Source organism: Dryas octopetala, chromosome 7 (genome assembly GCF_963921425.1).
Source record: "Dryas octopetala chromosome 7, drDryOcto1.1, whole genome shotgun sequence".
NCBI classification, from domain to species: Eukaryota; Viridiplantae; Streptophyta; class Magnoliopsida; order Rosales; family Rosaceae; genus Dryas; species Dryas octopetala.
This window is the reverse complement of record NC_141372.1, coordinates 15,065,013-15,078,155: the sequence shown is the minus strand read 5'-3', so window position 1 is coordinate 15,078,155 and position 13,143 is coordinate 15,065,013. Positions and strand designations below refer to the sequence as shown.

At 35.4% G+C, this 13,143-nt stretch overlaps 1 pseudogene; it reads right to left on the bottom strand.

Moving 5' to 3' along the window:
- Positions 1-7,619: 7,619 nt before the first annotated feature.
- Positions 7,620-11,463, bottom strand: LOC147280000 (3-ketoacyl-CoA synthase 7 pseudogene; annotated as a pseudogene).
- Between the last annotated feature and the right edge of the window lie 1,680 nt (positions 11,464-13,143).

Genomic DNA, 13,143 nt, shown 5'->3' with positions numbered 1-13,143 from the left:
ATAGTAGAATCTATTTTTTGGACGAATAAGAGCACAAGTTCAATTTTTATAAGGCATTTCAATTTAAGTGAATCAAAAGTTTAATTCAAGTGAGCTTTATCCTTCTCTGGTATCTCAATTTATTGGCTTTATTCGCCTATAATGATTTTTGAATCTACATCTAGTTTTAGTTAGAAAAGTATTCCCATGAATAGTCTATCAAGAAAAAAAAATCATGAATATATAGTTTTCATGGTGGTAAGATTACTCTAACTATATTGATGAGAATGATGATCGATCAGTAGATGTGATGATGAACTATGAAAAATATGATAAATCAAACATATAGAATAAAAAAAAAAGAATCATTGAATTTTATATGGATAAGATGGTCTTTCACTAAATATAATATTAATATGATTTGACAAATATATACTGATGTATGCAAAATAAGGGAAAAGATTTTGGGCCCTAATAGGGCACAAGATCTATGTGCCCTAATCTGATGTGGCAAAAATATTTTGCACACATTATTATATATTTGCCACATTAGATCAATATGATTATTGTTAAAAGACTATCTTACTCGACTCAAATTTAATTAGTAGCTAAAATTACTATTTAATTAATTAATATAAATATGTATTGTATTTTCCCTATGATTTAAAGACATCATCTTCAAAGACCTAAATCATCTCCAATACTTTTTCTTCTTCTTTTCTCTTCCATTAGTTCTGAATCATCCAACTTAATCTAACAATTAGAGAATTAGAGAATTAGAGAAACCTTCAACTAGTTCATTGAATGATTTTATTGGGAAACAATTTTTTCTTCATAACTCAATCTTGTTGACGTCTCCAAAGAATTTGACGTCTACAATTTCATCTGCTTCTTCCTTCTTATAAGCATCAAGAACAATGAATGGGTATACTCCAATCCATGAAGACATAACAGGTGGCCGACTCTATTACTCCATTTTTTTCTTCTTTTGAATGGGAAAGTAAAAGAAAATTGGATCATTAGGTGATTTAGTAGAAGAGATTGACTTAAAAACCTTCAATTTTATAGACCAATCGAATCCCACATCTATTTTCTCCTGGGTTGATTCTCCAGTAACAATTTACTTTTAGTGTCTTTCATCAAAACATCACCTCCGTTTGATTTCAATCTAATGACTGCAATCTACTCAGCTATACTTCATTAAACTAAATTAGCAGTATCCCATGCTTTTCAGCTATACTTCATTAATTGTTTTTCTATTAGAAGGAAGAAGCAGATGAATTGATCATTTGTACAAAAGTGATACTTTTCAGCTATACTGCAAAACATTGATAGTTGTAACTTATGAATGATGTTGCCATGAGCCATAAGCCAAAAACCTCCGTCTGAAGAAGATGAAGAATTAAAAAGAATTTCTTTTTAACAAAAAAGTTTATTTATGGCCATTGGATCTAGTTTAATGAAGTTGGACAACTGAGATTACAAGTAGAAGATAGAATATCCAATTCCATTTAAGTTTTAAAATTTTTTAAAAGAGGTTAAAAGAGTCTTTAGAGAAGCTTATGTCGCTATGACATGTAATTAGGGCACGATTAGGGCACAAATTATTAGAACACTCTCCGCAAAATAATTTTGTCACAGATTATGGCACATAGATCTTTTGCCCTAATAGGGCACAAAATCTTTTCCCTTGTATTTATTAGGCTAACTGAAGAGTTTAGAAGTTCAATTAGGCCCAAAGTATATTTATCAGATTATTATTTTGGCTAGGATTATTATAGGCCTTTTGGATTTTATGTATTTATTTATTGAATATGAAAAGTGGATAAAATTCCAACAACCCAATCCCTCAACATGGTCGGCACTCCCTAGGATAATGGGAGTTGATTTTAATACTCCTATTATAAATATGAGAGTTATCCTCGTCGATGAGAAATAGTAAGATTCTAGGTAAGTATTAGTCCTGAGACATAAGATAGAGAGTATGTTTTGAGAGTTTTTCTGAGAGTTCAAGAGAGAAAAGAACCCACCCTCATTGCCGCCGGCCACCTAGGGATAGCAAGGGAAGATTGTCGAATATTGCCTCTTGATAGCACATTTCGACCCCTCCGTTATAATCTTGTTTAGGTCGACTTCTTTGTGGACATTTCTTTGAGACACGTCATTTGTGGTGCATGAACCATTGAACTAGATGACCATGAAGAATAGCTCAATCAAATAACATAAGTGTGAGAATGTGAAGTGTTGTCCCACATTGGAATATTATATAGGACTATTTATAAAAAAGTCAGTAAAACATTTCATAATTACAAATAGGTCAATGAACATTTCCTAAATTCCAAAATAGTCACCATTGACTAAAATGAATTAAATGAAATTATGCATTATATAAAAGAAGACATAACAAATACTAGAAATTATAGCCACTGCCATTACCATGGAAATTTCAAAAAATTATAAAAAGGTCAAAATTAACCATAAGCTGACACGTGTCCAAATTAAAGGTAATAAACTAACTAAATTATTAAAATAAAAACAATGAACTGGGGCAAAAGGGTAAAATGAACTCAGAGAAAAACTAATAATGAGCTGGGGCCCGCAGGGCTATTAATCAAAATGTAATTTATGAAATTATATGATTGACTAAAATGAGATAGAAACTTTGGTATTGACCTTTTTGCAATTTTCAAATTTTTTATTGACTTATTTGTAATTATAACCTTACAGTGGCTTATAAGGGTTTGGGCTACTCCTCTTATTGCCAATTGGTTTTGGAATGAATGCCTTGATTCCTTCATGGTATCAGAGTAGGTTCACCCACGTGTGTTAGGTCGAATGACCACACATACTCCACGTCACCCAATTTAAGTATGAGTTGTTCATGTGTTTGGCTTTAGTGACGCCACACTTGCGGGGGCGTGTGTCCTACATTGAAAAATTATAACCTTGTATTGTAGCATATAAGGGTCTTGATCTACTTCTCCTATTGTCAATTGGTTTTAAGATGGATGCTTAGATTTTTTCATGGTATCAGATCAGGTTCAGCTATGTATGTTAGGTCTAGTGGCCACACGTAAGGGTGGAATCGCGGTTAGTAATTGAACCGATACACCGATGCCAACTACCGACTATTGAAACATCGGTTTGACGGAACCGAAACACCGGTGCCAACAAAAAAGACCCGCCGCGCGCTGAACCGATTGAGGTCTGTAACCAATTTTTCGGGATTGGTAGGGATCAGTCGGCGGTATTAGAGGGGTTGGTCGGGGTTTTTGGTGTTTCTTGAGGGGTGGTTTCCATGCAGTTTCCGACCCCGATCGTGGCGGTTCGGAACGGTTCACCAACCGAAACCGAAAAGACAACAACAAAATCGAACCAATCGGTTTGGATCGGTTTGGTAGGCGGTTTTCTTTTTTTTTGGTATTTCAGTATAAAATGTCAGCCTTAGCCACACGTGCTCCATATCACTCAATATAAGTATGAGTTGTTCACGTGTTTGGCTTAAAGTGACGCTACACGTGCGGAGGTGTGTGAGAATGTGAAGTGTTATTTCACATTGAAATATTATAACCTTGCATAGTGGTTTATAAGGGTTTATGTTACGCCTTCTATTGTCAATTGGTTTTGAGATGGATGCATGTATTCCTTCAATAAGAATGTATTGATTTTCATTTTATTAAATTCCATATATTTCTATTAACATAGATTTGATCGCCACCTCTGACGCCTTTACCCCATATTGATTGAAAAGCACAAGCTTAATAGTTTACTAATCTACCCTTGGATAAAAGGCGGGTGAACAGAGGTATCTAGCGGAGCTTTCACCAAACAAGTTATTAAAATTAGGCTCAAGTTGATTAACAATTAATCAATTTGCTAAATTACAAGATCTAGACTCATTGGTCAACCGAGGTCAAAGGTGGTCAATTTATTAGTCAAACCAACCGGGGTTGACCCATCACACCCCCGAATTAGTCTGGCAGATAGAAAGTCTCATGTGTGACAATGCAACTAAAAATTTAATGAGCCAACAAACAAATCTTAAAAAATGACGAAAATAACAAATCTACTTAGTCCAACCCTCATTCGCTAGTTTCGTGAAGCTCAGATATCCAATAGTGGTCAAGGTCGAAGGGGTCTCGTCGTCAGACAGAACCTCAATGATCACCATGTCCCTCTACATGAAAATTTGAGTAGGTGTAAAAATCACCAAACCACCAGATCCTTTGCTCGGTTCACCTTACCCAAAGGTGTCACCATACACACCTGACCCAAAAGCGTGACCATACAAGTTTTATAGAACTTGTTAAAAAAGATAAGAATCAACCAAATCCAAGGAAATTGACAACCTTTGTGGCTAACAAGAACCAACAGACTTCAAAGTGATAAACAAACCAAAAGTAAGCAAAAGTAAGCAAATGCCTATTTATTAGTAGCCCAATCAGTAAACAACTGCAGAATTTGCTACAAGACCAAGAAACCATATTTAAAGAATTTGGACCCATCTACCAATAATTGCTACCTAGGAAATATATTATACTTTCAAAATTAGAATCAGGGATTTCAATTATTATCTTCAACTATTGTTCCATCTGCCCGGCAGGATAGGAGGAGGTGGACACTGTAGAAATTCTCCACTTAATGGCTGCCGCTTCTAGCTCTGGCGCTCTTGGGCAGCGAACCTCCTGCCAAGAGGCCAAGGTTGCTTGGTAACTCTCAGCCACTTGGTACAAGGAAGACCTTCAAAGGTAAGCTTGGATTATTGCTCATGGGAAAGTTAATACTTGTGATATGGTTCAAAGGAAGACCTTCGTTTTGTCTTTCTCCACATTGTTGTGTGATGTGCAAGAAGGAAGCCGAGAGTGCTGATCATTTGTTTTTGCATTGTCCAGTTGCAACGTCCTTTTGGTCGCGACTCTCTAAGGAGTCTGATCTGAAGTGGGAAATCCAAGCCTCTAGTGCTGGTCCAAGAGGTATCATTTTTTTGGAGGGAAGAAGAGGGGTGTGTTATTGGGGACCATTGAAATTATGTGGGAAAGAGTCCGAATCTGGGGTTCCCTATGGGTTTCGGTTTCTTCGGAGCTTAGAGACTTTTCTTTTGCTATCATTATGCTGGATTGGAAGGCTGTAGTGTCTTAGATTCTTGATGGTATGTTCTGCTGCTGTTTTGTTTAATTGCTGTTTACAAGTTTTTAGCTTCTGCGATAGTGGGTAGCTTATCCAATGTGTACATTTATTTTCTATTAATAGAAGTATGTTTCTTTAAGAAACAAAATCAAAATCAAAATTACTGTCTTTGCTTATTGAGGTAAGAACTGCGTGGATATCCAAGCTTCAAAGCTGTACCTTGTATATATTTTGGTCAGTAAGATAAAGAGAGTAGTTCCCCTGAGAATCTTTATTTATTCTTGTTTTATTAATTATTATAAACAAGATGTCAATGTCTACATTTTCTAAATAGGTTTGCATTGTTGGCCTAGTTGGTACCCACGTCTTTCCTCTAGAAAGGATGTTCTAAAGTTCAGATCCTCTTTCCCTTAAGTGTTGTAACTAATTAACAAGACTTCCGAATTAGGTTTGAGCAAACACCATATCCTGGAATTAATGTTGATGTAGTTTTTAAGTATTATATTAAGGTAATTTAGATTAATGATAAACTTTGTTGGTTTACCAATATCCCAAAAGCTTAGGCTATTAGGATGTGGACCAAAATTATCATATATTCTAACACTCTCCCTCACATGTTGGCCTCTCTCCACCACTAGAACTCAAGATGTGGAGTTCAACTTATATTAAGAGGTTGCAACTGCAGTGATTTGAACTCAGTATCTTCTGGTTTGATGCCATAATAAAGTTTGTTGGTTTATCACTATTCCCAATAGCTTAAACTATTAAGATGTGTGGGCCAATAATTATTTTATATTCTAACGATCCCCAGTACCTGCATTCCGGAAGTAGTGTTTGTCAGTTCATTCTTTTGGTCGATACAATTTTTCTTATGTTTTAGGCCTAATTATCATTGAAGAGAAATCAATCAGTGTGGTTGAAATTTTGCTTAGATGCTTTTATAGTATCTGGTTCACAAACGGTAACATAAGTGCGGCTTATTTTATTAGTACATGCAATGGGCAGCCTTGTACCTACTAATATCCTGATCTTGTCAACCTATTTATTCTATGCCAAATTTTGATGCAGCTTCGTCACTTAAGTGATAATGTATCCTCCTGATCATGCTGCAAACACTTGCAGGTTATTTTGACAACTTTATTGAAGGTTTATGTCAGAGGAGGGCTGTTCGAAAAATCAAGAGAATTATTAGCTGAACTGGAAGCTTTGGGCTATGCTAAAGATGAGGTCCACTAAGATCTTTACCTCTGAATCATTAGTTTAAAAACCCAAGATTTACCTTTCTTGTCATTGGTATGATTTTCTCTTTGTAAAGAGTGCTTCAGAGCCAAATAGGGCAGCTTATGAAATCGCAAAAGTATGTAATCTTCACGAGATTATCTAATAAGTTAAATAAGAAACTGACAAGAAGAAATTTAGGCCGAAAAAAAGTTTTGATGTTTAAATGCTATGAATATTTATCTTTTTTAGAACCATTTGTAAGGCTTTGATTCCCGTTCCCTTTTAAAACCTTTGTTTGGTTGCTTGCATGGTATTAACTTTGGTCTCATTGCCTATAACTTTATTCCCTTCAGTCATTTACGAAAATAACTTTTAAAATGCTATTGTGGTATTCTTTGCAATGATCTTTCTGTATCTTATCTCAATAAAATTTGTCTCCTTTTCAAAAAATCTCTCTGTATCTTACCTTTCAAACATCTTGTGCTTTCTTAATTAGTGACACTACCAAGTAATCTTTGTTTGGTTTACAGTAATGCAACGCTTGCTTGTCAAATATTGGACCACCATAATTTGACAATGCTCCTATGGCTTTTGTATGTGTGTTTTTTCTTGGAAAATTTATACAAAGTTTTATGCTTCAGTAACTGCATTTTCTTAGTTGTCTCTTAAATTATTATTTTTTTGTTATGTTCTTTTTTAGCTCATCGAATTAAGTCTATTTGTAGATGCCATACTGTTTATTGATGGATGCCCTTGCTAAGGCTGGGCGTATACATGATGCTAAATTGGTTTTTGATGAAATGAAGGAGAAATCCATCCGATCTGGTATCTGACAAATCCTCAAAGAAGGCTTTCCTGTTATTTTGAATAGATGTATTATTACTTGTGACACACAATTCACTAAATGACTTAGGCCAAACTGAATTATGCATTTTTGTGTCTTCAAAAGTATTTATAAGTTATGAACAAGCTAAAGATGCCATTTATTATTCTTCCTCTATTCCCCGTATAAATTTCCACTCACAATTTGAAGAGTAAATCTTTGTATTTAAATAACGTCTTCTTAAATTATATTAGCAAAATACTTGCTCTTACATAGAAACAGAAAACTTGTGCATGAATCCCTATTCTGTAAAAATAAGTGACGTCTGAAAGCAGTATACATATTTTTGGAGCTTTGAGAGATACTTCCTTTGAATTTGTCTTTTCTGAAGAATTTTGCTTCCTATGCAGAAATCTAAGTTTCTGTGTTCAGTCCTGAAAATTTATGATTTTTTCGCACTTGCAGATGGCTATTCGATCATACAGTATCATGATTTCAGCTTTCTGCCGAGGTGGGCTTCTGGAAGATGCAAAGCAGTTGGCTAAGGATTTTAAGGGAACTCATGGCAGATATGACTTGGTTATGTTGAATACAATGATCTGTGTATATTGCAGAGCAGGTGAAATGGATAGTGTAGGAAATGCCAAGAAAAATGGATGAATTAAAAATCACTCCTGATTATAATACCTTTCATATCTTCATAAAGTATTTCTGCAAGGAGAAGCTATAGTTGCTTGCTTATCAGACCATAGAGGACATGCACAACAAAGGCTACCAACCAGATGAGGTATTATGTTCTTACAGGATGCATCATCCTGAGTATACTTGTTGAACACTGCCATTTTACTTGCATTCTCTTCAATAAAAAAGAAAAGTAAACAAAGAACTGGCTTCCAAATTTGAACATTAATATGACTGTAGGGATTCTGTTCAAGCTGTCCTTTGTCAATTTACTTGCCTCTATGTTGTATTAGTGAAGGAAAATATATGGTGTGTATTGTTGTTTATGCTGTTAGGAAACAAATGAAAGCTCCCTGAGAGAGGTACAGTTAGGCAGCTAGCTTAGTTGCTAAAGTCCTTTGGCATTGCCTAAGGACTTGGGATTGAATCCCACCTGAACATAAATGGGGATTTTTAATGGGATGGGTGAGCGCTACCCTTGTATTGTTTATTGCATAGGCACATTTGGCTTCAATAGACAGAAGAAAAAGAGGAGCATTCTGAGAGAAGTGAAAAAATGAAGGGAATGCTGGCTGTTGGAACTTTTACAATACAAAAGCTGCAGCGCTTTCGGGCTTAACTGTTAGTTGCTCTCTTACTTGAATAATGAATGTTACAAGTCACTAGGATAAATGTTTGCCAAAAAAGTTTGAAATTTGACTGACTGATGATTTTCTGATCTATTTAATGACAGATTCTCTTTCTTAAAGTAAATGTTGGCTTCAATATTAGGTTTTTGGGCAGGAATATGTGATGCAATGGACCAAATAGATTATATTTTTCTTAATATTTTTCTTTTGCCTATAATTTTATTAGTTTGTAAAAGTTTGGCCATTGAATACAGTTCTTTAAACAGGATCCCTGAGTCTTTGGGTTGGGGATAGGGATGAGGATGAGCGATATGATTAATACCTCTTTAGGTAGCTCTGTTTATTGCAGGATAACTGAGTGAAAACTGTGGATACTGTATGATTTCTAAGAAGGATAACTGAGTGAAAACTGTGGAATTCCAGGTACCTTCCATCTTGGCCTTACTATATGTGAGAAGTGTAATTTAATACTGAAGGTTGACACTGCTAGTATAACATGTCTTTTCACATTTATGAGTCAGTTGTTTGTTGTATCGGAATGCTTCCTTCTTTGATTGGTTTTGACTGATCCCAATATGAAGTGCAATAATTGAATTATGCTAATTGTATAGCCTTGAGTGCATGTAATCAGATATTGGAATTCTGTTCTAATTCTTTTGCTATGTAAATTGACCTACTTTTTCGTGGTGACAGTTAGTGAATCTTTGACTACTGAATGGGCTATGAGTATCATAAACTCAGATGGTGCATGAATATGTTTTTCTCTTTTCTTTTTCTTCTCTTAACGTTGTTATTTCTTTTTCTGATGCAATAGGCATTTTGCATGGCTAAGATTTGTCACATGATTGCTCTAGATTCTAGCATCAGTCATGCAGTTGTAATGTATTTAGCGTTCTAAATGTAATAAATGAATCAACCACCTTCTGACCAAAAAAAAAAAAAAATCAACCTACCTATAAACCATATCTGTTGGTTCTGATAGCAGTCTTAGGGATAATTTTGGTCACGATTTTGCTTTCACAGGCTCCTCTCTCCGAAATTTGTTGAAGAAAAAGTTGGGTGCGAAGGACTTTATCATTTAACTTAAAGCAGGCTGTCCCCTTTTAAGAATAGAAATGTTGTTGCCAAACTCGATCAAGGAGTTTGTGTCATTATAAATTGGAATAGGCTAATTTTATGAGAAATGTACAAGTGATAGGTTTGCTTTAGACATAAGGGGGACTTAGTTTTTTTGCTATTAGTTCAAAAAATACGTTGGTTAACCAAAATATGACATGATTAATTAATGGGTTGGGTTAGTGTCGAGTAATTCGACACAATTAATTAAATAGGTTAGGCTAGAGTTGACTTGTCTATAGCACGTACACAAAATGACAGGACACAAACACGATCCACTAACACGAATCGTCACATGCACCTACTTATTGTCTAGCTAATTTTTCTTTTAGAACGTTATGTATAAATATGTACATTGATTCATTATTATTCATTGAATGAAAGTATTTAATTCTTGAAAATCATCATTCTCTCTGGACACAAAGTGTTCTTCTGTAAAATCTTATTGCTTATTTAAAAGGGAAAATAAATTAATAATAAAGGTTACAATTCTGATCAATGGTTACTACAACACATTGGATATCATTAGGTTACATTTGTGATCTCTTCAATAGGGTACAAATGGATTCTGTCTGACCATGCATTTCTTTCTGTTGGATCAATATCCGAAATGCATTTCCAAATTGCACTGTTACACTTGAAGCCACTTCCAAAGGCAATTTGCCACACATGGTTTCCTTTCTTCATCTTTCCTTTTGCCTCCAAATAGCAGAGCTCATACCAAACTGAAGAAGATGAAGTATTTCCAAATCTATATAATGTCATCCTGGAAGCTTCCCCATCTTCCTTGTTCAGTCCGAGACTCTCTTCTATGCCATCAATCACTGCTCTTCCACCAGCATGTATACAGAAATGCTGAAGAGCCTTGTTGAAATTTGGTACATAGATTCTCTCCTGGCTTGGTAAAAGCCAAAGTTTCTTGCGAATCACTGACCATCCAAATCGGAGCTGCTCCGAATATGGTAGCACAAGTGGGCCTAACTTTGATATGTTAATTTTAAGGGCTTTTGCTGCTACATGTACAAGAGCCCGTGATAGTGAGACCCCAACAATCCCAGCTTCGTCGGGTTTCTGGAAAACAGATTGGTATGCTTGATCATCCGAACCAATGTGCGTTCGGACAAGATGCTGGAGCTTATACTTAGCTCTTCGCTTGTCTTGCTTCCTATTGGATAGTAGAATAGCAGCTCCCCCCATCCGAAACAAAATGTTGGGAAGAAGCATGGATTTTTTTGTACCCTTGTACCCACTGGGAGTTACAGCTTCCATGCTGAGAACTAAAGCCAAGGAATTCTTTTGAACTTTTAGAAGATCTTTAGCCAAACTTATTGACAAGATTCCAGCACCGCAACCCATTCCACTGAGGTTGATGCTCTTTATGTTGCTTCGGAATCCAAACTTGTTTATGACTGTAGATGTAATGGAAGGTGTAGGGCAGAAAAGGCTACAATTTGACACAAGAATGTCGATGCTTTTAGGATTTATTTTGTGCTTGGAAAGCAGGTCTTTGACAACAGTGAAGAGAACAATTTCAATTTCTTTTCTAGCACCGACTGAAGAAAGACAAGGCGGCAGCTCATGTAGTGAAATAGGCATGCAAGTCTCTTCTCCAATGCCTGATCTTTCCAATACCTTTGCTTGGAAACTGACACATTCTGTGTCATAAAATCCAGATCTTTCGAGGTGTTCAATGAAGCTCGATTTTGAAACCCGCAAGGTATCAGGAGGCAGATAGCAGGTGAAATCGATAAGGTATGTACTCTTGGATCTGAAAAGCAAATAGAGAACTGCAATGATCAAAACAGTTGCAGCTAAGAAATGGGTGAGGGAGATTGGAAATTCTGTAATGATAGATGAAAAGGATCTTCTAACCAATGTAGTCTCCATTTCAACTTGTTGGACGGGGTTAACTAGGAGCTTGTTCTGATATTTTTGCTTATATATATCTTAGCAGGCAATGAGGAAGTTAGGAAATTATCTTTCTGATGTTCAATCAAACAATTCCAGAGTTCTCTCTCTCTCTCTCTCTCTCTCTCTCTCTCTCTCTCTCTCTCTCTCTCTCTCTCTCTCTCTCTCTCTCTCTCTCTCTCTCTCGCAATATGAGGAAAGAAACGGTCAGAACATGAAAACCCAACCTCAACAACCTTTTATCTATTACGTTTGCATATTTTCTTACTTTTTATGAGTTAAAGAGTATGGTTTTGTACTCATAGCTATCCAAGGCTGAGATTTTAGGTATGAAAGAGCAGGACTACAAAGATTCATCCAAATTACTATGACATGATTTTTTCTTTTCACAGCTAAAAGTTACTAGGGTTTTTTTCCTAGTTTTAAGTACGGTAGACTTTTTTTTTTCTTCTAAAAGTCCTTGTACTTCATAAACATTACACAAAATATACATGTACTCAAATACATGCTTTTTTCAAATCGGAGGATTGGGATTTATAAATAAAGACACCAAAACAACAATCTCTTTGGAGAAGAAGATGAGCAGGTACATGCTTACTCGCACAGACATATACCACAAACACATACGTGGTATATGATGCAAACATTAACCTATAGATAATATCAATGGAATGTTCATAACTGTCAAATTTTACATAATCTGCCCAATCAATTATTAATAGAGGCATCAATTGTTACCTCAAGTAATGTTAATATTTTATTTTTCTATATTTGAGTCCATTTTGTACCTCATTTATTTATAATAAATAAGAAATTACGTTATCATGTATCATATTGGTAACTACAAATTTGAGAAATAATTGGTGCCTTTAGTATTATTGATGTTTTTTATTTGAAAGTCCCATATTTTTTATATTTGTATATATGGTTGTTAAAAAGACTAGGGCGTCATTCCATACCAACTATCAATCCCTTATGTACCTTTTCCAACAAGCACCTGAGATGCTGGACCATATCTTGATTAATTGTTCCTTTGCTCAAGTTATTTGACTCCATGCTTATAGGCTTATAGCAAATGCATTACGTACACCTCCAAATCAATCAGTTCGTTAATATCGATAATTATTAATTGGTCAGGCTTCAACATTTTTTGTCCTTCGGCTGTCCACATTTGAGACCCATTTACTTAGTTGTGGCCTCATTAGAAGTTCGGAAAAAACTTACCTATTCCAATGTTGTAGTGACGCATCTCTTAAAGAGAGAGATAGAGACAAGAGATGAGAGAAAGAGAGAGAAAGAGAGTGAGAGTAGAGAGAGAGCCAATGAGAGAGGGTGAGGATACCATGTAATATCACACGGGGTGATATGTAAGTTTTTTTCTTAGAGGTTTTTGTTTGTTATTTTGTTTGGTAAGAAAAAAAGAACTACAATTTTCATAAAGAAAAATTGGGTTTTTAGTAGTGTAGTAAAATGGGCATGCATGGTTTCCTTTTACTTTTGAGTGTAAATATTTCGTTTTTTATTAAATAGATGGTTGCATTCCATGGGTAAAGGCAATCTCTAGTTTGTTTAATCATGAAGTTTTCATGTGCAGACGAATATTATGAAGCCTCTTAAACTTGAGAACCTCCAACTTGCATGAAACAAATCAAGCAAGCA